Source organism: Pinus tabuliformis, chromosome 1_2 (genome assembly GCF_031772625.1).
Source record: "Pinus tabuliformis cultivar Carrire ecotype Pingquan chromosome 1_2, CPIR1, whole genome shotgun sequence".
In the NCBI taxonomy this organism is placed as follows: domain Eukaryota; kingdom Viridiplantae; phylum Streptophyta; class Pinopsida; order Pinales; family Pinaceae; genus Pinus; species Pinus tabuliformis.
Window position 1 is genome coordinate 507,802,337 of NC_142298.1, and position 26,707 is coordinate 507,829,043.

A 26,707-nucleotide genomic window follows, 5' to 3' on the forward strand; every position below is an offset into this window, starting at 1 on the left:
AGTCATCCATATACACTTCAAGTAGAGCTATAAAAAGGGTCTCTTTCACCTCTAATTACCTCACATTAATATGTCAATCCGGGAGGATTTGGTTATTTCAAAGAGTGACTCAATCTGAGGCTATTTGTCAGAGTAATGCTAGTAGTACAGCGTCCTACAAAAATACAAGAGTAAACTGATGCTTGTCTATGACTAAGTTACTTCAAATGACTAAAGCACACGCTCTTAAAGCTAGGCAACTTCATCACTCAAGGGTTCGACAACAATAGCCCATCCCTTTGGAAACTGATGGAAAGGAAACTAGAGCATGGACCACGGGTCTGGGAGCGAGGCAGCAAATGCGAGGCTCACTACAGCCACAGATCGTCTCTCACACCAAATGCGAGTAAATGAAATGGCAGATAAAAATGGAATGACAAATAGGAAATTGAACAGTAAATCTAGAATGGAACAACAATGCTTAAAATGGAACAACAATTCTGAAATGGAACAGCAATCACTATAACTAAACCTCGCAAGCAATAATCAAACTTTATCCTATCAACTCAAATGCACTCATTGTAATCCAAAACTCCAATCTTTCATTCTCCAAGCAAATCATGCAACCAACAAATGGAACATCATTAATTACTAATTATGGAACAGCATGTGGAAATCATACACACATAACACTCTGAAGAAGTAATCTGATTTAACACCAATCGTCAACAGGAATTACAACTCTGTTCAAAATGGAACAGCATGAATCCTGAATCATAAAGAACACACCTTTCAGATAATTTCCTTAACACACATACACAACATAAAAGCTCCGTAACACAATGATAACAATGTTCAATTAAGTCTAATAATATTGAATCCACTTTGAAAGTATTGATGATATAATGCAGAGTCAATAGAAAGAACATTAACGAACGAATCTTAGCAGAGCATGTGATGTAACTTATAAAGCATATCAGATTACCAACTAGTGATGATAAGCAAACCACGCAGAAATCAAATCGTAGTGATACAGAAGCAAGTGTCCTCCGGGGCCAGGCCCTTAGCCTCAAGGGTACACCACTTTAAGTTAATCTAGACACAGAGATAAGATAATCACCAAGTTTATATTAATGCATAAAACAGAAAGTACAATGAGCCAAGTTCAACGAGACTCTATGATCAAAGTTCAATCTTTAACAAGAAGTTACATAAAAAGCATCGTCCCCAGACTAACAGTGTCGTCCCTTTATATAAGGGTAACAGCGGAGATGTCTAAGCGATAAGATAAATAAAGCAGCGATCCCTCAGGATCGAAGATCCTGAGGGATTCGCCAAACTGTTAATCCTTAATCACTTCTTTTCTCCTCCGCCGAGCTGGTGCCTTCTCCTCCTTTTCCGGACCGGTTTGCTTCAGCCTGCTTTGCCTCGTTTGCACTCGGTCCTTCGTCAAAGGGATAACAGTTACCCTGTTCTTATCTTTTTCTTTGGAACAACAGCTCCTCGTTTTTACCCTTTCCTGCATAGGAGAATGACAACTATCAGCGGATAAGTCTTGCATACTAATTCCACATATTTAATCATAATTCTCTATTGTTTTCCACATTCATGATGTAAAAGATTCATAAGTCCCACTGAAAAGCCACTGAAATGATCATTAAAAACATACCTTTTTAGTACTCCACAGTCATAACTCCTACAACGTATATCAAACTCAAAAAGAAAAGAGTCGAGACCTTCATGAACATTACTGTGAAAGTGTGGAAGAACAGAAGGTGGAATATTTTTCATTTGAACAGTTACATTTGGGTCCACAATTGGAAACCCAAAAGTGGACTGTTCTTCTGGTGGTTGATTCTCACGCATCCCTTCACCATGCACTTCTTCATTATCTGACATCTTTCCTCCACCAAAAGACCACTTCTAGTAGACTGTGAGGGCTAACTATTTTTCTGATTTAGCTTCTCGGTCCAAACAATCTCCTTTTTCCCTTCTATTGGCTATGAGATTCCTGCACTACTGTCTCTAGAGTCCAGGTAAAGGGTAACAATGTGATTAGTCTATGTCTGCTTGGAATTATTTCCTACAACAGAAGGCCCACAATGAGAAAAACTTTATGATTTATCAATATTTCCTCTTCGCTTCTTGGGATTCGGACCCCCACCTCTCCTAGTCATACATTTTAAAAGAAATCAAACTAGAAATAATCAAGAAACTGTAAAAATTCTTTCTGGAACAAATCAGTATGAAATCAAATGTTGTAGTTGATTCAAAACATGTGTCTACAACAAGCAATTAATGCAAATGAAATTCCTTCAGGCAATAGAAGCACACCGCACAAAAAAACAAAGCAGACTTACCTCTACGGCAAAAAAGAGAAATTAGAACTTTACCAAAACTCCTTTCAATACCTCCTTGACAATAGTGCCAAAATGTTGGTTGGTGAAATTGTAAATTCAATTCACAACATTCAATTGTCAAACGAGTGCCTTGTATACTTCGAGGCGTAGCATAATTTATGCCAAAGGTTCCAGATAAATTCCACCTCAATCCCAAACAATGAAACCAATCAAATTCAAACAGGCTTTGAATGAAATTCTTGTCTTCTATTCTTGAAATATTCACACATTAACACCAAAACCACCTCGAGAAGCTGGATCTCCACATAAAAATAATCAAAGACTCTTTAGAAAAACATTTCACTCCAAGTCAAAAGAACTCAGGATTTTGATAACACAACTAATCAAATGGAAACTCCATTCCTGTACTAGGCAATCATTTAAAATACTTTGTTCCTGTACTTTAAGGCAGAGTCTATTCTTGCACTTCCAAAAGAAATCTTTCCTACATTGTGTGTCACACTTGCTATTGTGGTGTGAAAATAGAAAATGGATCAAATTAAGGGTGCACTATCATATTCAACACATACTTTTAGCAATCAAGTCTTGACTTGGGAAAAAAATTGCATTAAACAATAAAACAATAAAAAAGAGATGTCTCACACCTGTGCTTGCAATATAAAGAAATATTGACCAAATTCAGTGGCTCACTGCTCGAGTTTTGATCGAAACTCTCTTTCAAAATAAATCAAAACTTATGATAAATTTCACTATAGATTATCTCGGACTTAGACCGATAGCTTATTAATAGAAGAAACCATGTTCCGGCACTATATACCTCAAGGCATCCGAGTTGTTTGTTCTAGGTTTCGCAAAACCAATATCATTGCGTATTGTTTGAATCATAACATTTTAATGAAAAAAATAACCCTTCATCCAGATATGATTTTATACTAAGGTCGAAGTCATTAGGGTTTTTAATACAATCCCAAACCATCAATCATACACCATAAACAATGCTCGATATAAATCAATTAAACTTAAAATTGTATGTTTAGTTGTGAAATATAATTTTACTGCAAGAGAAATATTCTTCGTCACAACCCAATCTCCACATCCCAACTTGTTATCAAATAAGCATAATTGTTTGAAATATGAAATCTAGGGTTCACACCTTGGTTCAAGATGTTAGAATTAATGGAGATTAGGTGATTATTGTTACATAGTTATGATTGTGCTTTTCTTGGATATTCAGTTCCTATTATTTAGGGATTTGTTTTACTATCCCTAACAAAATGTATCTATTTATTATTGGAGTTTAATGTGAAGCCTAAGTGGGTGAATTTGCTTGTAGGAGCTCCTGGTGATCCACACCTGTGAGCTCCTCCTGTGTTGTTTGCCAAATTCATGTCTTCCATGTGCAACTGTTGACATGGTATCAAAGCTGCAGGAAGGAGAGGCCTGTACGCTGAGTTGAGGAACGCGAAATCGTCGCAGGAAGCTGAAGAGTAATTGCGATGTCATCACAGGGAGCTGAAGAGTAGTCGTGACGACTCTCTTGGAGACTACGCGAATTTTTTCCTCAGACATCATCACAGGTTTCTGGTGTACAATTGCGACTAGTCTCGAAAAGGAGGTGAACAGTCATGATGATTGTGTTCTAAGCATGGAAAAGCAATGGATGTGGTGGTTAAAGACCGCATTTGTTTGCTGCGTTAAATTTGAGGAGAGGAGATTAAATTTGTGGTTGCATTTGAAGGAGATTAACGGTGGTTGTTTTTTTTTCACAACACATTGCCACACGTGAATTTTTTTTTTACTGTAAAGTATTTATGCATTTTTCTTAAAACCACTGTGTACTTTAAAGCTTCACGTGGATTTTTTTTACCCACCCTTTTTTACATTAAAGCTTCACGTGGATTTCTGAATTTGGGAAGATTTTTAATTAAATATTTTAATTCTTTAATTAAAAACAAAAAGGAATTTCAATTTGAAGGAATCCTTATTTATTAAAAAAACGGTGTGTATTTTTGGAGTGATCGTTTTTAAAGAAAAAGAGGATCTGGAATTGTTTTAAGTGAAATTGAAGAAGGGTATTTTTTTTTTTGGTGAAGGAAATTTGCAGTGAACAGGGTATTTTTTTAACATTTGAGGTTTGCTCAAATTGTTGAAGATTTTATTCATTCAAGATGAATAATCAAATTGCCGAAGCTTATCTCAATGAGAGTAATAAGCTTGATGGGTCCAATTAAACAAATTGGAAATTTAAGCTTCAGAGTCTGCTTGAGGGACAAAATGCCTATAGTATTGCCACTGGTGATGAAGTCAAGCCGACTACTACAATTGGTGGATCGAATAGAACAATACAAGACTGGGAGAAAAGGGAGATGAAGGCAAAGGTGCTACTCAAGTTATCAGTCAAAGATTGCATCATCCCTCACATTCGAGATTACAAGATAGTGAATGACATCTGGACAGTTCTCAAAGATATGTATGAGATCAAGAACACTAGTTGAACCTTGTACCTCAAGAAGAAGATTCTCTCAATCAAGATGGACGAGAATGATTCTGTTTCTTCATTCATATCTCGGATAAAGGAAGTTAAAGATAAAGTATCTGATATCGGTCAAACTGTGGCAAATGATGATCTGGTGACAATTACCATGAACGGCATGAAAGATGATTATTAGATGCTTATAATCGGATTGAATGCAAGAGAAAAGCCTCTAGGCTTTGAAGAGCTCGTTGGGATTTTGCTACAAGAAGAGGAAAGGAGGTTGTCTCTTAAACCTCAAAATTCAGATCTTGCATTGATGACAAAGTTCAAGCAAAAAGGGAAAGCAATGGCTGATCATAGGAGAGGCAATGCATCAAGAAAAAGGACACCACAAGGTATGACCTCACATAAACATGAATCTGCTCCTAAATGCTTTTATTGTGGTAAGATAGGCCATATTTCTAAAATTTTCCATAAGAAAAAGGCAAATGAGGAGAGGTACAAGAAGAGAAGACATGCAGGTCATTTGGTTGATGCAGATGCAGATCAGAATCAAGATGTCAGATTGTTTATGTTTGAGGCTGAGACTGCTTTAGCTACTGAGGAGGATGAATCAGATATTTGGTTCATAGATTCTGGAGCCTCCTCACATATGATAGGTAAAAAGAAATGGTGTAGAAATTTTAGAGAATCCAACACTAGAGTAAAAGTATACCTTGGAGATAATAGAGGGTACGAGATCAAGGGACATGGAGATGTCCTTGTTACTCTACCTGATGGAAAGATCAGGAATATATCTGATGTGTGGTATATTCCTGGTATTAAGAAGAACCTGATTTATGTGTCAAAGATTACAGATCGGGATCTCAAGGTAGAATTCTTTAAATCTCATTGTATTATTAAAGACTTGTTGGACCAGATGAAGCCTATTGCTATACATATTCACATAGGAGGACTCTACAAACTAGATGTGAAGAGTATGCCACAACAAGCCTTGATGTCATCGGATAAGTCTGCTGAAAATTTGTGGCATCAAAGACTTGGGCATATCAATTTTAGTGACCTCCTTCTATTGTAGAACAAAGGTATGGTAGATGGTCTTCCTGTTTTAAACAAGTTGCATATTAATTCTGAAGCATGTGCATTCGGTAAGCAACATAGAGATGAATTTCCTGCCATTAAAGATAGAAAACGAAGGGATATACTCGAACTTGTACACACTGACTTATGTGGCTTGACGCAGACAAGATCGTTAGGTGGGGCCTACTATTTTTTAATATTTGTTGATGACTGTACAAGATTCACATGGGTATATTTCCTTAAACAAAAAATTCATGCTTTTGAATATTTCAAGTAATTCAGAAACATGATTGAGAAGCAGACAAGAAAGTTCATCAAGATTCTTCGATTAGATCAAGGCGGAGAATTCAAGAAAGGGATTTTCATCAAATACTCCAACGAGCATGGGATACAACAAAAATTTAAAACACCTTACACTCCTCAGTAGAATGGAGTAGTTGAGAGGAAAAACAGAACACGGGTGGAGTGTGCTCGCAGTGTGTTGAAAGGTAAGAATCTAACCAACGGTTTTTGGGTAGAAGTTGTTAATACTACAGTATAGTTAAAGAATAGGAGTCCTGCTAAAAGTCTTGAGTATAAAACTCGTTTTGAAGCCTTGTTTGGCTTCAAGCCTACAGTAAGTCACCTTAGAGTATTTGGTAGTAAAGCTTTTGTGCATGTTCCCAAAGAGAACAGGAAGAAGTTAGATTCTAAGGCCATGAAATGTACCTTCATTGGATACTGCAGTGAGTGTAAACCTTATAAATTGTTTGAACCTTCTACTCACAAGGTGTTTGTCAGTAGAGATGTAATATTCCATGAACAGGTTAATGATGGAAATCCTGTTCAAAACAATGAAGAATGGCATGTACCCCTACTTCCAGAAGAGGATAGTGAAACATGAATCAGTCAGCAACAGGAACAGAAGCAGGAACAGTAGTAGCGGCACAATAATGTGGAAGGAATCGAGTTCAGTCCACAAAGAGAAGAAAGTAGCAGAATAATTGAACCCCCACCGCTCAGGAGATCGAGTAGGCCAAAACAGTTACTAGCTCGATATAGGGATTGTGCGCTCATGACTGGTATGTTAAACATTGCAGAACCTTCTAATTTTTATGAAGCTAGTAAGAGTTCTGAATGGAAGGAAGCAATGAAGGAGGAATATGAATCAATCATTAAGAACAATACTTGGGATCTAGTAAAGCTTCCTAATGATAAACAACACATAGGTTGCAGATGGTTATTTAAGTTAAAATTTAAAGAAAATAGGTCTATTGATAAGCATTAAGCAAGGTTGGTGGAAAAGGGGTATTCCCAAAAAGAAGGTATTGATTTTGAGGAAACATTTGCCCCTATTGCAAAATTAAATACTATCAGAATGATTATTGCTTTAGCCACTAAGCATCATTGGAAAATACATCAATTAGATGTTAAATCTGCTTTCTTAAATGGTGACTTAAAAGAAGAAGTATATTTAGTGCAACCTGAGGGGTTTGTTAAGAAGGGAGAAGAGCACTTAGTATGTAGATTAAAGAAAGCTTTATATGGTTTAAAGCAGGCTCCTAGATCTTGGTATGAAAAAATTGACTCATTTTTCCTCATGCATGGTTATAAACGGAGCAAAAATGATCCCAATTTGTATATTGTGTTTAATGATGAGGGACATATAGTGTTGATTTCTTTATATGTAGATGATCTAATCATGACAGGGAGTGCAGACAATCTCATTGAAGAAATCAAGCAGCAATTATCACAGAAATTTGAGATGAAGGACCTTGGAGAAATGCATTACTGTTTGGGTCTAGAAGTTTGGAGAGATTCAAGCCAAACTTTCTTGTCCCAAGGTAAGTATGCAAAGAGTCTGTTGTCTAGGTTCAAAATGGATGAGTGTAAGGCTAAATTTGTGCCTTTACAACAGAATAACAAACTTTAGGTGAATGATGGTTCGAGATATGCAGATGCAACACTGTACAGACAATTGGTTGGTAGTATTATTTATTTGACTACAACAAGACCAGATTTAGCTTATGCAGTGAGTGTTTTGAGTCAGTTCATGACTCAACCTCATGACAACCATTGGCTTGTAGCAAAAGGAGTATTAAGGTATCTGCAAGGAACATCAGACTTTGGTATTTTGTATTCTGACTCATTTGATGTTAGTTTGACAGGTTATACAGACTCTGATTGGGCGGGAAATTTATATGATAGAAGATAAATTACAGGTTACACCTTCAACATTGGTTCCGGGGTCATCTCTTGGTGCAGCAAGAAGCAACATACTGTTGCCTTATCCTCAACAGAAGCAGAATATCAAGCTATGCGTGCAGCAACATGTGAGGCAGTTTGGTTGCGCATACTTCTCCAAGATGCAGGAGAAGAACAGATAGAATCTACAATTATCAATTGCGATAATCAAAGTTCCATCAAACTAGCCTATAATCCTATGTTTCATAAAAACACTAAGCACATAGACACTCAATTTCATTTTGTCAGGGAGAAGGTGCAGTCCAAAGAGATTTGTGTTGAATATTGTAATTCTTGTGATAATATGGCTGATATATTTACTAAGCCTCTAGGAAGACTGAAGTTTGATTTGTTTAGGGACATATTAGGTGTGTTTAAGAACCCTTTCTCCATTAAGGGGGAGTGTTAGAATTAATGGAGATTAGGTGATTATTGTTACGTAGTTATGATTGTGCTTTTCTTGGATATTCAGTTCCTATTATTTAGGGATTTGTTTTACTATCCCTAACAAAATGTATCTATTTATTATTGGAGTTTAATGTGAAGCCTAAGTGGGTGCATTTGCTTGTAGGAGCTCCTGGTGATCTGCACCTGTGAGCTCCTCCTGTGTTGTTTGCCAAATTCATGTCTTCCATGTGCAACTATTGACACAAGAAACAACTTTAAAAGTAAAGTTTGATTCTAGATATGGATCATCACAAGCAATATACAAAAGCTCTGAGCATCCTATTCAAGAAATAATTCTTTTAGGAAGGAAACAATATTTAGATCCAAGCTTTTTCCTTTCTTCAAAAATAAATACACAAGGTCCCTTGTTTTACACACGCACCCAACACTAGTAATCAAAAGAACAATAAATCACATCGACTTCAACGCATAACACACCACACAGTTAAATAATTTGAGGGAAAAATGAGTTGGGTTGGATGGGCCCTAGCCAACTAGCTCATTTCCCTTTAAGAAAATCAAATTAGCTTATATGCAAGAGATTAAGCATTTACAAAAGAACAAAACAATTTCATCAACCTGGTATTAAGCTCCTTTATTGATTAAAAGGTCTCTACTCAGTACATTGAATAAAATTACAGATCCAACTCCAAAGGAGGCTTTGGCGATACAAGCATTCAAAACATAAACACTATTACTTGTCCACATTATTGCTAACCTATCTATTCTTGCAACATAGATATATATACATTTCGTACAGGATCTCGGCCATGTCAAGCTAATTATAATAGTATATTAACTGACTTCTAATAATAGAAAACCTTGCACTCTTATGTTTTTCTCGAAACACTTGTAGGAGGCCAATAGACAAAACCATGCTGAAGACCGAGGGAAAAATAACATAGTTCTTCCTTGACATATCACCAAATCCTCAGTTAACTTATAGAAATCAACGGTCTCCCTCCTTTAGTGCAAGAACCGAGATTAGTGCAAGAATCTTGGGATATCTTCCTATACCACAACCTTCAATGTAAGATTAGTGACAACTGCTGCAAGAGGTTCTTTTAGGTAATATGAAGGTAATATTTTTCATTAAAATATCAATCTAATTAACGATTCTAATATAAATAAGCGACATTTTCCATTATCCCAAAGAAACATAGGAAAAGGTCAAAAATATATGCATTGACGATTATTTGGCTTGTAAAACAAAGGTTAAGGTAAGGGTTTTTAGGTGAAAATTGGAACATTTATAAGGCCTAACAGAAAGATGGTGATTTAACTCTAATAAATGTGGAACTGTATATATATTTTTTGGTTACTATAAGTGTTGGCTGGGTTCAAACAATTTTGACTCATTAAAACTTAGTCACATATATTATATAAAATCCATAGTTGTTAATAAATTTTTTTCTGAATTTTTCAACTATGTCTTGGGAAATTCTGGAGGTTTAATATTGTTATTTTCTCACTTTGATTTGGAAATAAACAATAATGTATTTACATATTTTCTTACAGTATTAATTTTGTTTTAAATATATTTTATCATGCTAATATTTTAATATTGTTTTCTACAAATATAATCTTGATCTCTGCATTACTTAGACTTGAATTCTTATAATTTTTTTCCAGAATTCAGTTATTTGAGTATGAATTTTGTATGATAATTGGATTAATATGTTGACTATCATAATTTCTATGTTCCATATAGTATTTATTTCTTACTTGCTGAACGATTTCAAAATTTTAAGGGTTAAAAGATTAATTTTTCAACAGGAATTATTATGGTCATTTGATTTTCTTCAGTCGAGATAGTATAAGATAATCGTATACATTTATATTTGCATTGATTCTTAATGTGACATAGGAAGACAAATTCAAGCTTCTCTGCATTTATTCAAAATATAAGGGAATTATATGACTATAATTTTCTGTCTTTTATGAAAAATTGCATTAAGAGTTAATTATATTTAAACTATAATTTCCTTTATAGCTTAAATTAGTTTATATATTAAATACCTTACATTATATGAACATAATATAAAGCATTATTTTTCCAATTACATAGGTTTCCCTGTAAATACCCCCTCCCACATTTACCCAATTTCGTTGGCCTATCAGGGTAAACATGAGATGAAGAGTTACTATGACATTACCCATCCTCCAAGCTTCATTTATGGAAGTGGGGCCGACAATTGACAACTTGCAGACATCCCTCAAGGCTTATAAGACACTCAGGGGCCAAAGAACCACCCCAGGTGAACAAACCCTAAGATGGATAGATTTTACACTGACTTGGACCCACAACCACATGCATGACACGGAAAGGGTGCAGTTATAGGCCTCTAACCACACACAAAAGCCTCCTTCCTGCGGTTATAGCCCAAAATCATTAGTTCAGAGGGTGCGATCCCGAGATCTGAACCATCTTTCTAGGCCAACCTCCAAACCACTTCCCATAACTACCTGTAACTTCTTAGAATGATAAATGACATAATGGCAATGTTATTCATACAAAACTTGAATAAGAACTTGACCTAACCATGCCTAACCATGACAATCATTTCGTAAAACATATGGTGAACGTGTGAGTTACAGGTCATGAATGCATATCTAGCCTTAAGAGTTTGTGGTACAACTGATAATCATCAAGAAGGTTCAATTCCATCTTACTTTAGCCACAATAACACTTGTTAGCCCATGCATTCATCAACCATTCATATACTTATTAAATCCTAAACAAGTCATAGCTAGAGCACATTACAAATCCACGCTTTTAACCAACATATAGCTAGATTATTAACCATGAAAAAACAACCATAAAATCATCATAAAATACAAGTGCTCATAGATTACAATCGGAAAATAGCTCTTATTAACTTATGCAAAAGCCAACCAAGTCAGAGACTTCCACATACCAGCTAACCATAGATTGGGCTAAACCAAATATTTCTTTCAGCTAATCACCCCCGTACCATATTCTAAGTATGAATGTGGGATCTCAAGACATAAACAATCAGGGCTTCCCAGATAGTAAACCACCTCCACCTGCAAGCTTACCACGATCTCACAAAAAATGTTCAAGAGGTCATGAAGCTCAAACAAGGTTGGATGCCTAAAAGTTTCTTCACCATTAACTTGAGGAATTTTCTTGTCTCTAACCACCTGTTGAGGGATTCTTGGAGATTAAACCACCTCCACCCCCCACCCTTGGGAAATTTATTTAGACCACCTCATGCGGTTCCAAAACCTTCCAGCAATCCAAAGTTCAACCAAGAAATGAATCCCATCACACCATGGCTATCCAAGAAATGAAAAGGCAAGGTTGAAACCACTGTCAAACCAGAAAACACCCATGCCAATGGAAACAAATGAACTAAATAAACAAATTCATGTACCATTCATTCACACCTTAGCTAGGAAATCACATATACAACTCGTTACCTACATAATCCTCTTGCTGAAGCTACTCATCTAACTCTCTCCTTGATTGTACCTATTTTCCTTGCCCTTATTTTGATTTCCTTGTCCTTCCATTTCCTTCCTTTCTCCAATGCTAGAGTTCTCCAAGAATTCTCTATGTGTGCAAGAGTATGAGAGAATAAGGAGAGCTCCAAAACTGAACTAAAAAAAAAATATGTGAACTAATCCTTAGAAGCCTTTTGATTATTTAGGCCTCTATTTTCTTCATTTTCCTCTATTTTCCTCTCATGCAAATATGTGACCCTTCATCTCCCATTTCTCCTATTTTCCTTTATTTTCATCAATAAATTGCAATTAATGCCTCTTTTCCTTTTCCAATGCCTTTGCCAATTTCCTTAGCCATAATAAACCAAAAGTGACACCCACTAGGATGTTTTTTCCCAACATTCAGCTTGGAATACCTATCCCATGACCTTGATCTTATTTTTCCTTTATTATCCTTATTACACAAACTTTATATCGGGGTTGTTAGAAGCCCATCCCCTTTGGGGGAACACTATCCTCAGTGTTCTAAGACACCTATGATTAGCAAAACTGAAGAAAACCAAAACATACTACCTATGGAGCTTTATATCTTAGATCGATGGAATATTTACATTAACAACCTGCAGAAAAGCCAAAATTGACATGACAAACATGCCAACATGACAATCATACCGCTTATTGGAGCTTTATAACACAACTCATTGCGATATTTACAATTGTATACATATATACATACATGTACCAAAAATCATTTGCTTGTCCCAACAAATAATGAAGGATATGAAGCCCACATCTAATTAGCCATCTCCCATGTAGCTTCATAAAGTCCAAAGTGATTCCACTGCACTTTAACTTGCTTGATTGATTTATTCTAGAGTAAGAGTTGTTTCTGCTGCAATATGCATTGAGGTTCCAGCTAGAATTCTCCTTCTAGTTCCACCTTCAATACAGACCATTCAATCACATGATCAACATCCTTCACATATCTCTTAAGTAATGAAACATGGAAAACATCATGGAATTTCATTGTCAAAGGCAGTGCAAGTCTCTAGGCCATTGATCCAATCCTCTCAAGGATCTTGAAAGGCCTACAATACCAAGGTTCTAACATGGCACCTGATCCAATCCTCAAGGAGCTCCTCCTGGGCTTGATGCGCAAGTACACATGCTCCCCAAATTGAAACTTATTAAATACCCTGTGCTGATCTACATAACTATTTTGCCTATCTTGTGCTACCTTTAGATTCCTCTTAATAACCTACAATTCTTATCCCATCTCTGCCAACATGTCTTGTCCAATCAACACCCTGTTCACTAGATCACTATAGCTTATAGAGGCATTACAAATCTGCCCATATAGTGCCTCAAACAAACTCATCCTCAAGGACTCCAAATATCCATTGTTATAAGAAAACTCTACCAGTGGAAGATACTCTTACCACTTCCTCTGCTGGTGTATAACATCCTCAACATATCCTCCAAAATCTTGTTGACCTCCTTCCAAAACATGGAAGTGAAATTGGCATCTCTGTCTGATATGATCTTCTTAGGAACACCATGTAATATCACTATCTCCTTGATGAAAACCTGAGCTACCTCACTAGTTAAATTAGTAGACTTCACTAGAATGAAGTGAGCTACCTTGGTCAAATTTTCAAGCACAACCATGATGGAATCATGCTATCTATATGTCCTTGACAAACTCACAATGAATTCCATGGAAATGACCTCTCATTTCCATTCTGAAGTTAGAATAGGCTGCCAAAAACTAGATGAATGCTTACACTCTACCTTCACCTGTTGATAGTCCAAACACCCTACGACGAACTCAGCTAGCTCTTTCTTTAGATTCAGACAACAGTAGAACTTCTTTATCACTTTTACAGTCTTATGATATCCCAGGTGACCTAAATACGACTTAACATGAAATTTCCTCAAGATAAGCTTCTTGGGTTCATTGTTGTCTGACACATAGATCCTGTCCCTAAATCTCACCAAACCATATACCATGAGATGATAATCTACATCATGATCACCTATACTCTATTGTTGCAACATGTGCTTAATTTGCTAGTACCTGTCATCCTACTACCCTACCTTCAAGATCTGTTCCTGCAAATTTTTCCCATATGAAATCATAGTTGTAATGTGATTTACCTGCACTCTTATTCTAAGAGCATTTGCAACCTTGTTCTCCTTTCCCTTGATGTATCTCATTTTGAAGTTAAAATCACTAAGCGTGGCCAACCATCTAGCTTGCCTAACATTCAGATTAGGTTGGTGAAACAAGTATCTCATCCCAGTGTGATCACTCATAAAAAAAACCTCTTGCCAAGAAGATAGTGCCTGAATGATCACCGCCAAATCAATATCATGAGTCACATAATTCAGTTCATGCTCATTCAATTTCCTTGACTAATAGCATACCACCTATCCCTCTTGCATCAAGACTCCACCAAGTCCTCTCTTGCAAGCATCTGTACATACCAAAAACTCTTTATGTGGATCTATAATCTTTAGAACTGGAGTGTTTGTAAGCAAGTGCTTCCATTTTTCAAAACTGGCTACACATTCCTCTATCCATTCAATCTTCTTTCCTTTCCTTTGTAAATATGTGATAGGATAGGAAATCTGTGAGAATTTCCTGATGAACCTCATATAATAACATGCTAACCCCATGAATGATCTAACCTCATCCACATTTCTAGGAACTTCCTATTCCATGATAGCTTTGAAAATTTTTGGATCCACTATTATGCCTTCCTTGCAAATAACATGTCCCAAGTAATGAACTTTTATCTAAATGAAACTACACTTACTAAGCTTGGCATACAACAGATGTTCTCTCGGAAATATTAATACCGCTTCCAAGTGTTTTTCATTCTCTTCCTCATTCTTAGAATATATCAATATGTCATTAATGAATACTATCACAAACTTGTCCACACAAACACGCAACACACTATTCATCAAACACATGAAAGTAGAAGGTGCATTAGTCAAATAAAAATGAAACACAACAAACTCATAACGCCCATTCCTAGTCCAGAATGTTGTCTTGTAAATGTCCTCTTCTTTGATGCATACTTGATGATATTTTGATCTCAAATCAATCTTCGATAACATTTCTACTCCCTCCAATTGATCAAATAAATCGTCGATCCTTAGTAATGGATACCTTTTCTTGATCATCACCTTGTTTAGTTGCCTGTAATTAATGCATAACCTAATAATACTTTACTTCTTTTTCAAAAACAACATTGGTGCATGCTAATGTAATACACTTGGCCTTACGTATCCCTTGTCAAGCATTGCCTTCAATTGCAGCTTTAGTTCCACTAACTTTGGAGTGCTCATCCTGTAAGATGATTCTGATGTTGTTGTTTCTCCTGGTACGAATTCAATAGAGAAATCCAATTCCCTTTAATGTGACAAATCTAAAATATCTACTAGAAATACACCCTAAAACTTCTTCAAAACCAGATACCTCTTCAAGCCTTCTGCATCGTCAACATCCTTATCTTTTTCATTGGAAACATGCCTTGTGAACAATATACACCCTTTCCTACAAATTGCACTTTTCCTACATATTTGTAACCATTCTTACTGATGTAGGATTCTTATTTCCTTATAGGATTCTCTTTTGTACATCATCATCCAAGCACTCGATATCCTTCTTGTAACAATCCAGCTTAGTCATGTGAAGGTACAACCAATACACACCCAGAAGCATATTGTATGATCCCAATGGAAGCACATTTAGATGTGCTAATGTAGACATATCGTTCAACTCAAATGGACAAGCTCTCACCCAATGATGAAATCTTTTCTACCTCTATCCAAATTCACCAACCAATACTCTACATGCACTTCTTTTTTCAAACCACACTTATCCACTAGGTTAGGATTAGAATTACTATAATTAGATCTAGGGTCAATCAAAATGGAAACAAATTGATTACAAATCTTACCTTCCATCTCAATAATGGATTCTTGGTGATCTTCTTGCTTGTTATTTAATGCTACATAGATTCGAGGAATGCTCTAGCCCACGTCCCCAATATTCTGCGCCTCCAGAGAATTGCATATCTGAGGTATGCCACCCTAATACAATGAATAATGCTTCTTGCAATGATCCTTTGCACATATCCAACACTGCAATGACTCCTTGCCACTAACCTTATTCTTTTTCTCTCCAGGATGAGGTCCATGTCCCTTTTCTATCGCATTAAACTTCTTGTAAGTGGAAACGTTTTCCTTCCCACCTACATCCTGAGTTCTTCCTTGCTTTTGTGGCCACTTTCCTTTAGTCTTTTCATTCCATTTCCAATCTCGCTTAGGCTTGGGTGCACACTTCGATTGCTCATAACAGTGCTTCAACTTCCCAATAACTTCCTCCAGTGACTAAGGCTCATCATACTAAATCCTATCCTTGAATGCTAATGGAAGTCCACTGATGAATTTTTGAACTTTTGTCTCATACTAGTCCTATACTCCTCATCTAGAAAATTAGTCCTATACTCCTCATCTATTATAGATCCCATCTTCAACTCATAAAAATCCTTAGCCTTACTGTCATAGTATCTTTTGGACTAGTACTTCTTCCTGAAGAGTCTCTTGAATTCATGCCAACTCAACTCCTTTGTCCTGATGCCTCTAACATGCTTCACATATTCCCACTAGATGTTTGATTTTACTTTGAGAATGAAAATATATATCCTAGCTTTCATGTTCTCTATATAAGCATGCAACTCATTGAAATTCTTCATTCCAAGCAACCATGCTTTTTCATCTTCTAGCTTCTTCAACTCTCCACCAAATGTAGGAGGCTTGGCTTTATTGAACTCATCCAGCAAGTATCCATTCTCACTCCTCCTATAAGGATGATAGCGATGATGATCATGATACTTTTCTTGACCTGAACTAGAATAGAACCAATAACCACTGCCTCTCCTGTCAGGTGTATCTAAGAACCTACCATCTTTGACTATGTCATCCCTGTCCAACCTATGCTCTAATCGAGATCTACTACCATATGCCCCATTAGTATTTTTCTCCTACCCATATCTGATCCGCAGTTGTCCATGTCTTTTTAAATATAAAAAACTATGAAGGATCACCGCATTGAACTCTTCTTGTTTTTCTTGTGCCTTGGCAAGTTTTTCTTGCACCTGAATGATTCTATCATTATTCGCCTTGCAACTTCTAATTCATACCTTTAGACTTCTCAAGGTATTTTCTATGTCAAGAGAGTGCTCATCTCTTCGCTGCTCATTTGATTTTTAAGGAGAGTCATGTGAATTATAATCCACCATTATGTTAGTCATATTTGATCCTATTCTTCTTCCTGCAAACATACAATTTCAGATAACCAAATATAAACATAATCAACATACCTCAGTGAAGTTCAAGGGAGGCTATCACATCTACAAAATCAATCCAAATTAGCATGACATACACACACACACACACACACAAATATATATACACACATAATCATATTAATATGTCGAAATCATGCATGATAATACTAACTACATACAACGACTTCATGCACGATAACCATAACCATGACAATGCATGCATAACGACATGCATCTAGCCCATCCAGTTCAAGTATTTGAACCATGCTTTGATACTTCCTTGTAACCACCCCCTCCCATATTTACCCAATTTCATTGGCCTTCTAGGGTAAACATGAGAAGAAGAGTTACTATGAGTCGAACTCCAAGCTTCAGTTATGGAAGTGGGGTTGACAACTGATAATTTACAGAAATCCCTCAAGGATTACAATACACTCAAGGGAAAAAGAACCACCCCAAGTGACCAAACCCTAAGTTGGATAATTTTTTCACTAACCAGGGCCCACAACTACGTGCATGACAAGGCAAGGGTTTGGTTATAGGCCTCCAACCCCACACACAAGCCTCCTTCCCTATGGTTATAGCACAAAATTTTCAGTTCAGTGGGTGCGGTCCCGAGATCTGAGCCACCTTTCCAAGCCAACATCTAGACCAATGCCTAGAACTTCCTGTAACTTCTCAAAATGATAAATGACATAATGAATATAAAAATTGAACAAGAACTTGAAATAACCAGGCCTAACCATGACAGTCATTTTGTAAAACATATGGTGAACGTGTGAGTTATAGGTCATGAATGCATATCTGACCTTAAGAGTCTGTGGTCCATCTGATAATCATCAAGAATGTCTAATGCCCTCTTACATTAGCTGAAATAACACTTGTTATACCATGCATTCATTAACCATTCGTATACTTATCAAATCCTAAACAAGTCATAGCTAGAGAATATTAAAAATCCATGCTTGTAACTAACATATAACCATATTATTAACCATGAGAAACAACCATCAAATCATCATAATAAAAAATACAAGTACTCATAGATTACAATAAGAAAATAAATCTTATTAACTTATGCAAATGCCAACCAAGTTAGGGAATTCCATGTACTACCCAACCATATATTGGGATGAACCAAATATTTATTTCAACTAATCACCCCCGTGCCATATTCCAAACATGAATGTGAGATCTCAAGACATAAAAAACCAGGCTTCTTAGAGATTAAACAACCCCAACCTTAGGGTACTGCAATCTCGTCAAAACCGGTCAAGAGATCACAAATCCCAAACAAGCTTAGATGTCTCAATGTTTCTTCACCATTAACTTAAGGAATATTCCTGTCTCCACCCATCAGTCAAGGGCTTCCTGGAGATTAAATCAAATCCACCCCCAACCCTTGGGAATATTCCTGAGACCACCTCACTTGGTTGCAAAATATTTTGACAATCCAAAAAAAATTAAGAAATGAATCCCATCACACCATGGCTATCCAGGAAGTGGAAAGGAAAGGTTGAAACCACTGTGAAACTAGGAAAAACCCATGCCAATTACAATAAATGAACCAAATAAAAAAATTCATGTACCGTGCATTCACACCTTAGCTAGGAAATCACACATGAAACTTGTTACTTGAAAATCCTCCTGTTGAAGCTGCTCATCCAACCTTCTCCTTTCTTGTCCACGTTTTGCTTGCCCTTCTTTTTCTTTCCTTGCCCTTCATTTTCCTTCCTTTCTCCAATTCTAGAGTGCTCCAAGAATTCTCTAAGTGTGAAAGAGTATGAGAGAATAGAAAGAGCTCCAAATCTGAGTTGAAAAAAAGTATCAACTGGTCCTCAGAAGCCTTTTTATTATTGAGGTCTTTATTTTCTTCATTTTCCTCTATTTTCCTTGAATTTTCCTCTCATGAAACTATGTGACCCTTCATCTCCCTTTTCTCCTATTTTGCTTTATTTTCATCAATAAATTCCAATTAATGAATCTTTGCCTTTTCCAATTCCTTTTCCAATTTCCTTAGCCATAATAAACCGAAAGTAACACCCACTAGGATGTTTTTGCCCATCATTCAGCTTGGAATATCTGTCCCATGACCTTGGTCTTATTTTTCCTTTATTATCTTTATTACATGAACTTTTAACCCAGGGTTGTTACATTATCATTATTTTTTCCTTATGTATATGTGTAAATTATATCTTGTATGATAAAATTCATTGTACTTTAGTATTGTACATTAATATCTAATTGCTAACTCTATTATTGTACCTTATTAGATTACTTAGGTTGATATGTAATTTAGATACATTAATATAAAACATTGATTCTTGTTTCATTTACATAAAGCCTTGGGATTACATTAGAATTTCCACACCCTCTTTATTTGCAAGAAGTAGAGATTCATAGGCTAACCGAGCCTCAAAAGCCACTGGGAGAGGCTATTTAAATGACTTAGTTTGTGTGAAAAAATTCGGTTTGAGTTGCATCCCCTTGTTGATGTATGGTTCAAAAGGCCTCATTAACAATTGTCTTATGTGTTTACTTCATTAGAATAATATGGGAAACCTTAGTGAGCTCATCCACGACTACCATGATGGAATCATTTTGCTTCCTAGTCTTGGGGAAATTTGCAATAAAATATATTGAAATCATGTCCCATTTCCACTTAGGAATTTGTATTAACTCTAGTAATCTAGCTAGATATCTATGCTCAACCTTCACCCTTTTGCATTCCAAACACCTGGGTATGTAATCAACTACTTCCATTCCATATCTGGACATAAATATTGACATTTTACAACTGTAATTATTTTATGGTACCCTGGGTGCCCAACATAAGGTACCTTGTGCATCTCACCCAATACTATAACTTCTTAGCCCCTAAGAATTTGGCACATAAATTATACCTTTGTATAAGAAGTTTACATTCCTATCATCTCATAATTCCTATAATTTGGCTGTAAATTACCTTGTTATATCTCTTTTTTAATTTCATGTATTGTCGATATGTGCTTTTGAAAAATGCAGGAAGAAATTCTCAATTTGATTTTTCCTTGATTAAAATGAGAAAATTCTAATTTCCACATCAACAGACAACTTAGATGATGTTAACTTGTGTGACATGGCTTGTGTCACCTAGTTTACTCAGTAAAGTAGATTTGGAGGAGATAGAGCAATCAAGGTTAGTTATCTTAGGTTGTTTTCAGTGAAACTAGTTCCAACTATTGGAGGAACTAGTGGAGGGTCAAGTTATGTAGTGGGACTTCATTCAAACTTGATGATCATCTAGTTAACTATTCAATCAACCCATAATATCTAGTGCATGCAGAGAATTCAAGTTACCCAATTGAGCTGGAGATTCCAAGGCAGTGTAACATTAGTTGTAGACTAGTATTGAGTGTACAAGTGTTGCATGCATTCAGATGATCAACACAAGCAATTGCACAATTCAATTTGAGGAATTTCCTAAATAATAAGGGCCTAATTCCTCAAGAAACAAAGCAAGGAAATCAGAGCTCAAACAAAGGTAAAATTTGATGAAGCCTGGCTCAGAGGCCTTCAATGAGTAGAGATATAGGTTATGCACTTGTAGGGTGTGCTCAATTGAGCAAAGCAATTGTATTACATCTCTATTCATTTGATTAATGCAAGTAGGCATTGTAGATTTTAGCAAATTGTTTTCCCCAGATAAAAATACTTGTTACATGTGTGTTATTTCTTCTTGCATGTCTGAGATTTTTGTTCTAAATTGTGAAGTAATGTCCGTAGAGTAGTAGAGGAGGTTTGTGTCTTGTTATTTTGATTAAAACTTCATGAACAGTTGAAAATACACAACCTAATTTCTACATGGAATCAGAGCTGGATTCACATTAGAGTAAGAAATTCGAAGTTGTTTCTCATAGGTTCGAATTTCAAGATCAATGAAGCAAGATTTCTTCAGAGCTAGGAAGATGACCTTCAATGGACTAAGGCTAGAGTATGCCTTGGAAGGCACCTCAATTTTTTTTGCATGGAAGGAACACATGGAGGTAGTATTGGATGATAAAGGATTGCTTGAATATTTCAAGACATATATTCCAAGACCACCAAAAAATGATGTAGCTAAGGCGAGGAGAACAATATTGGAGGGAGTATGAGATCATATTGTCTCGAATCTCAATGGAAAAGAAACTTCGTTCGTGATGTGGAAAGAACTGACATAATTGTTTGAGAATAGTAGTGACCATAGGAAGTTTGTGCTCAAGGATAAACTTTGAGGTATCCAGATGCAGAAGAATGACACTATACCACAATATCTGAGCAGGTCAGTGTTACTTTTCCCAAAGATGACTTGGTAAGCCTAGCCATTATGGGCCTTCCCTAAAGCTCACATAATTATTAATATTTGGTGCATGGGAGGGAGAAACTCCGAATTGGTAGCGCTTATGGTTCGATTTGGTATAGGAGGAAATAAGGCGAAATACCAGATATGGGACTTCATCCAAGGGCAAGGATGAAGCAAAATTTGGATTCGCTGGAAAGGAAAAGAAGGGAAAAGGGAAGAAATCCCAATCCAAACCAAAATCTAATAAAGGGGGAAAGAATAAATATTTGTCAAAAATTAAATGCTTCCATTGTCATGAATTCAGGCACTATGCCTCGAAGTGTCCACACAAGAAGACATGCAAGAAGACCTCAGGATGAGTAGTAGGTGAAGCTTTGGCTTCACAATTCGAGCTTGATTTTACCCTCATTGCATGCATGGCTAGAACAATGATGGGGAGCATGTGGTACTTGGAATCAGTTGCATTGTTCCACATGAAAGGGTGTACATATTTTTCCAGTGACATGGAAGAAAAATATTTGCAGATTCACATCGAGGTGGGGGACGATGGAAGGCATAGTGTGACTAGGATTGGTACAGTCACCTTTCAGAGGGAGTCAGGCTCCCCCCTTAGGATCAAGGATGTCATGCTCATTTTGGAAGACCGTGGTTATGATGTGATCTTCAAAAAAAGAAAGGCATTCCTGAGACACATGGCCATGGGACAGGTGAAGCAGATCGGGGTTTGTGTGAAGAACCTGTTTAAGCTAGATGTGGAGGATTGTGATTCATTGAGCAAAAAGGCGAAGAAGGTGTAGAGTCGCAATTTTAGTGAAATTTGGCATAGAAGACTTGGCCATTTGCATCATGGCGCTTTGAAGATCATGCAACAGATAACCCTTAGGCCTCCCCAAAGGAGCACTTGAGAAACAATATATATGCAAAGGATGTACTTTGGGGAAGTACACAAAATCCACATTCCATGACAGAGATATAAAATCACATGCAACCCTTGAAAGGATCCACTCTAATGTCTTTGGACCTTTCTTGGCAGCCTCCACTTCTAGGCACAAATATTTTGTCATTTTTATTGATGACTTCTCATGGAAGTGTTGGATCTTCTTCATGCAGAAGAAGGATGAGACATTCTCCAAGTTTGTAGAATTCAAGGCACCAGTGAGAAAGAAATGAGCAAGAAGGTGAAGAATCTCATGAGTGAATATGGAGGTGAGTACTTCCCGAATGAATTTAAAAATTTATGAGTAAGAGAAGGCATTTGATGAGAGTTGACAACACCTCAAAACCAATAACATAATAGGGTGGCTAAGAGAAATAATCATAGCATTGTGGGAGCAGTGAGGGCGATGTTGCATGATCAAGGCCTACCTCTGCATTTACGGGTTGAGGCATGCAACACAATAGTTTGTTTGTAGAACCAAAGTCCTCATTGAATTTTCGACATGATTACACCAAAGGAGTCTTTCTTGAGGGGAAATTCGGACGTGTCACACTTCCATCCCTCAGAGTGATAGTTGTGCGAAGGGATGTAAAATTTTATGAGGAGAAAGTCATCCAATGTTCTCTTGAGAGGGAGCTTCATAACCCACTACAAGAGGATCTTTTAGATCCAAAGGAGAAGCCTGAGGAAGTTATGGAGCAACCACAAATTGAGAAGCAAAGAGTGGAGATAAATGCTCAAGTAGAACCATCCATAGAAGGAAGGAAAAGGACCAGGGAAGTTGAGAGACTTGTGCAGGATTGAAGGAGAATGTGGGTTCTCCAAATCAGCGTAGGAAGAGAATTTCACTAGATCGATACACTGGTTACATGGCTCTAACGATTGAGCTTATAGAGACTAAGCCATCCTATTTTGAGGAAGAAATAAAACAACCTATATGGGTTGATGCAACGGTGGAGGAATATGAATCCATTGTAAAGAAAAATGTTTGGGAATCGGTCCCAAGACCAACAGATAAATCAATTGTGGGTTCGAGATGGATCTTCAAGGTAAAGAATGTAGCAAACAAAAGCATAGAAAAGTACAAGTCCAAATTTGTGGCCAAGGGGTACTCTCAAATTCAGGGGATTGACTATGAAGATACCTTTTCTCCTATAGCAAGGTACTCATCCATTAGATCAATTATTTCTCTGGCTTCATAGATTGGGTGGAAGATCCACCATATGGATGTAAAAACAACATTCGTCAATGGAGTTATTGAGGCGGAGGTGTATATCGAGCATAAAAAAGGCTTCGAGACTTTTGATTGAGAGTCTCATGTGTAAAGACTCAAGCAAGAATTGTACAGTCCCAAGAAAGCACCTTGTACTTGGTAGACCAGGATCGATAGCTATCTCACCGGTTTTGGCTTTACCAAAATTGAAGTGGATGCAAACCTCTATAATATTATGGTAGAAGTTAAACTGTTGATTATTGTCTTATATGATAATGATTTGATTTTAACTGGTCATGAGAAATTGATCATATATTGGAAGGATGACCTTGCAAGAGAGTTTGAAATGAAGGACATGTAGAAATTTTCACTGTAGATCACTTGATAATGCAATATAATAAAGAAAAATACTTGATCTACTTCTACAAACAAACTTGCAGAAGCTTAATCAATTTTGAACAAGATCAAATAGAACACATATAACAGATGAAGAAGAAACAATCACACATGAACACAAAAGAATACTCTGCGGAAAGCCTCAGTTAAAAACCCCGCTATCTGTATTATCATACAAGTAGAAATATCTTAGGATTACACAAAGCTTTAGCTCACAGGCTATCCAGCTCTCATTACAATCCCTCACTTCTACTCATAGACAGAATAGACAACACATATGCCTTCCTTTAGTCCTCCAGGCATCCTGTTTCCATGCGCAGTTTCTCCTGGGTCCTCCAGCTGCAACCTGTGTGATTCTCACCTCACATAGAACACTGACCTCTAAAATAACTGCGCAATCCCGAAAGAGTTAATTCCTTCTGCATGGATACGTTTCCTTTATAGGAAAAATCCTCCAACTGATAGTACACTGTCCCATCATCTGATCTCAACTGGGTCTCTGTCTAAACTGACATGCATGAGTTATTTATGAGAGAATATTCAGTTATCTGGAGAGTAGCAGTTACACGCATGCAAGCATTAAATAACTAAACTCACAATTAATTCCATAAACTGTTGGAACTAATCTAACTGGACTTAACTCAGATAACTGAGCTAACTAATTACAAATCAAAGTACAAATCATCCTTATCTTTTTAACTGAGGGATAAATTCCTCAATCAATGGAGAAACTGTTGCATGTCCCCACATAGACTTCATGTTTGATTTTCTACAACTAATTAACTCAAGATGAATTAGTTAATTATTTTACAAAGAGCTGCTAAGATCAAATTCGAATTTTTACTTCTCTATTTTAGTTCAGGGACTAACTAAAATAGGAATCCATCTCGAAATGCTATTTATAGCAGTGCTATTTTTAGCACTTCCATTTTTCATTCCTTGTTGCTATGTCCAACACTAGTACCTGAACTGCTATTTATAGCAATGCTATTTTTAGCATTTCTATTTTTAGTATTTCTTGTTGCCATTTTCAACAGGACATGGGTCTCATGCACTACTTCCTCGGATTGGAAGTATGGCAAGGCGATGGGGAATTGTTTGTCTCTCCGGGAAAGTATGCCAACGAGATACTTTATAGGTTCTGAATGGATAGTTGCAAACCCATGGAGACACCTCTAGCAACCAACTAGAGGAAAGAGGAGGCCACTTTAGGTGAGGAAGTGGATGCTACTCTTTACCGGCCATTGGTGGGTTCACTAATGTATCTTGTGAACACATGACCAGATATGTGCTATGTAGTCAACCAACCAACTCAAGCTATGGTTAGGCCAACCAAATTATTTTGGAAGGAATCTAAGCATGTTCACAATACCTCAGAAGCAATACTCAGTTTGGACTATGGTATAGACGGGCAGAGGGAGTGAAGCTATGTGGCTTCATAGATGCATATCGGAGGGGATTCCATCAAACCGAAAGAGTACATCAAGTGGAATTTTCATTGTTGGGTCGAAAACAACTTCTTGGTACACCAGGAAGCAAATATTTGTGGCATTTGGCTCGGAGGAAGCATAATACATGGCTGCAAATCAAGCAACATGTGAGGTGATTTGGATGAGAACGATACTTGTTGGATTGTTTGGTCAGATGCTGGATCCAACTGTGATATACTGTGATAATCATTGTTGCATCAAGCTCTCTGTGAATCCTTTTTTTCACGATCGATCCAAGCATATAGATATTTGGTACCACCATTTGGGGATTGTGTGCAAAGGCGGATAATGTTTTTGCAGCACATTTCGACAGAGGAACAAGATGCTGCCATTTTTATAAAGGCTTTGTCAAGAGTGAAGTTCGAGTTCCACAGGTGCAAGATAGGGGTGGTTGATAATCCATTTCTTGCTGAGAGGGAGTGTTGAAAAAAGCAGTGAGAAATTCTCAATTTGATTTTGCCTTGATTAAATTGAGAAAATTTGAATTTCCCCATTAGGAGACAAATTGGATGATGTTAACTTGTATGACATGGATTGTGTCACCCAATTTATTTACTAAAATCGAGTTGAAGGAGCTAAAGTTTAGTTCTTCATATGTGATTTATAATTTATAGCAATCAAGGTCAGTTATCTCAGGTTGTTTTCAATTAAAATATTTCCAACTATTGGAGGAAATAGTGGAGGGTCAAGTTGTTCAGTGTGACTTTAGTCAAACTTATTTATCATCCAATTAATTGATCAATAAACCCAAGATAGATAGTGCATGTAGAGAATTCGAGTTACCCAATTGAGGTGGAGATTCCAAGACCATGTAAAATCAGTTGTAGACTAGTCTTGAGTGTACAAGTGTTGCATGCAATTAGATGATCAACTTGAGGAATTGCGCAATTCAATTTGAGGAATTTCCTTAATAATAGGGGCCTAATTCCTCAAAGAACAACATATGGAAATAGG